Raw genomic sequence first — 3,062 nt, forward strand, 5'->3', positions numbered from 1 at the left:
CCGACATACGCGGCTCGTGTGCCTGAGGGGAAGTGCTTCGTCGACACACGGCCCGCGGAGGTGTTCTTCCTGCGGTTTGACCATATCTTTGAGATGTTTCTGATAAGGCGGCTCGATTATACAATCGTCCGCCTTTTTGCGCTACATATGAGCTCCATCATGAAGAGAGAAGAAGTCTCGCAAATCTATGTGGCGGATCTGTACTACATGCACGAGTCTTTCTTGAGTCTCAGCGACTTTGAGCGTGAAACTGCTAGGGACTACCGCCAAAACTTCATGGTACAGAATAAGGACCAGGAAATTGTCCTCCTGCCTTATCATCCAAAGTAAGTCAATTCCGGACAACCCTTTCGTACATTTCAATCATTCCTTCTCGCTCATATGGAGAATAATTTGAGGTGTCTTTTCCCCGCAGCAACGGGCGCGCCGTCCTTATCGTTCGTTACCCGCGAGTCTCCCACCCCGTGTATTTCGACCCTTCCAGAGACTACGAGAAGAAGGACTACACCCACATCTTCCTGGTCGCTAAAAGGAAGTGATTTGTAGACTTATGTGGTCCCATGCGCATCGGTGATTTTTCTCTCGCCGACGTGAACCTAAGCTGCTAACCGCCTCTACAAGCTGCAAGGGTTTCAGCCTTCGTATTGTATTTTGTAAGCATCTTCTTGGTCCAAGTCAAGCACTCCAACCCTTCATGTTGTGTTTGTTGAAGGTATTCCATAGAGTTTGTTGACTTCTATTTGGGGGAAAAGTTTATGATTTACTTTTCGTGTAGGGTCCACTGACGGTGATGCTCACACGTCGTTCCCTTTCCTTGAAACATCATTTTTGGAGCACATAAGCTTTTACTCTGGGTTGCCATCACATATTATTATGTTTTCCCAAAAGGGTAACATCCATTTATTAAGTAGCACGCTTGCTTACCAAAAAAACCCTTCTTTTTTTTGAAAGATCCAGCCCAGCTGGCATTAGCAGATAGAAGGCGGGAAACGAGTGTTGATCAAGTGATCAATGGGGTGAAATAGAAATGGTACAAGTGGCCAGCTTAGCGGCTATGCTGGCACTGAGAGCATCGGCCTAGCTCTCACGGTACGTCCCCAAAGGGGTGCTCTATGCAGGCTGCTCCTGCGATCCTCCACTGCTCCATGTAACGGCGGCAGGCTTCAATGATGGTGCGAGAGCATGGCAGCTTATCGCGAAAGGTGCATGCATTGCGCTCAAGCCATATGTGCCAGGCGATGAGTGCAAGTATTTGGTGGCCTTCCTGTCGGTTGGGCTTGCCTCATCTGTGACCAGCCTCACCCTTTCGTGTGCAAATAAATACAAGCAGTTTTCCCGGTCAACTTCATGTGCAAATAAATAACCATATAAAATGGTGGAACAAATTTTCCAATCGCTCAGCTCCCGTAGCTCAGTTGGTTAGAGCGTTGGTCTTATGAGCCGAAGGTCGCGGGTTCTAGCCCCGCCGGGAGCATAACTATAACCCACCAGAACGTATATTTGTTTCCGTACTGCTAATAGCTTTTGAGACAACAGCGTGCTGTTACAAAAGAAAGCTTGTGTATACCACCTACGTATTTGCATGGTGTTGCAAACACTTTAAACAAACCTAATGGTATAGTAATTTGCTCAATTATCCAGTTAAAATGTCCATTCAATGAAATCTAAAAACTTCCAACAATTGCCATCAGATCGAGAATGTAAGGTACAGATGAAAAGTGGGAATCTACCAGCCACTTAAACATAGTTTTTCAGGTAACCGCGTACCCTCACGTGCTAGCTTGGTAATGATTCAAAAACATTGATAGATTTAGGGTTTATATTCTATGGTCAGGGCGTGTGCAACTACCTATTGGGGCAGATCATGACATCATGGACCTAGTCTTTTGATTAGGGATTTGTTCTAGATAACTATATGTTAACTTCAAAATTGAATTATCAAATGTCATACATGAAGAGGTTTTTGATTAATAGAGCAAGCAGTGAAAATGCGAATTCAACTAAAAATATGTGAATGATGCGCAACCCGAAACACAAGCAGAGCTATATTTTTACGGTAATTAATTCGGATTACTATACTTTTGCTGGCAACATGACGAGTTTTGGTTCTATGCATGGCTTGGTTCCATGACTTCTGTTGTGCTCACAACTTTATTTTGGTCTATGAAGCTGCATACTGATATATTATATATTATTTCCTCCGTCCCATAATATAAGAGCGTTTTTTACACTAGTGTAGTGTCAAAAATGCTCTTATATAGTGTAAAAATGCTCTTATATTATGGGATGGAGGGAGTAGTTCATACATTTGTATGATTACTATGTTTATATTTTTAACTTCTTTATTAAGTGGATTGTGGTTTGGAAATTTGAGGCTATTTTATGTCTTGCGTATTCAAACACCTGATTCCGATTTCAAGCTTAGGCACTTAGTCTCAAGTTTGTCCGGGCTTCACAAAGTTCCGTCTACACCACTGGTCTCTAGCAAAGTAAGAATGAGCATTTCTGGCACCGTGGAAGGGAGTCACGCTACAAAGATAAAAACAAAAAGTTCTATACCTACGATGAACCTATATAAGTTTCACAAATCTTTGCAAATGAAATTAAATCATTACTAGAATCGCCGCCGATGCCGAGTTTCCAAGGTTCCCCGAGTTCTTTTATCGGGAGCTCGGCAGTGTAAGGTGTCTGCCAATTTTTAGGAAATTGAACTATGTAGTGCCACAAAACTCGGGAAATATCACTGTGTGCCTAGTGCCCGTAAAAAAGGACTCGGCGACAAGGAGAAACTAGACGATGTCGCACATTCGCCGGGTTTCACCCGTGAGAAAATTAGGCAGTGCCCTGAAGGTGGGCCCCACCAACGATAAGGCTATAGAGACGTGAGGGTGGTCTATGTTTACTGGGTTTGCACTAACGAAAAAACGACAATATTTTTGTCTTTTTTATTATTTTTACTACAGAATTTCAGGGGTCATGACGATGTCGAGCTCTCATGGAAAAAAACTCAGCAGATACCTGGCAGACGGGCCCACGGGCTACGTGGCAACGGCTATTGGATG

The 3,062-nt window shown here is 43.6% G+C and overlaps 1 non-coding gene across 1 annotated transcript; it reads left to right on the top strand.

Annotated features, from left to right (window-relative positions):
• Window positions 1-1,400: 1,400 nt before the first annotated feature.
• TRNAI-UAU (transfer RNA isoleucine (anticodon UAU)) lies at window positions 1,401-1,474 on the top strand. Its single transcript has one exon. It is a non-coding gene; the product is annotated as a tRNA-Ile (tRNA).
• Window positions 1,475-3,062: the final 1,588 nt, after the last annotated feature.

This window comes from Aegilops tauschii, chromosome 3 (assembly GCF_002575655.3).
Source record: "Aegilops tauschii subsp. strangulata cultivar AL8/78 chromosome 3, Aet v6.0, whole genome shotgun sequence".
NCBI classification, from domain to species: Eukaryota; Viridiplantae; Streptophyta; class Magnoliopsida; order Poales; family Poaceae; genus Aegilops; species Aegilops tauschii.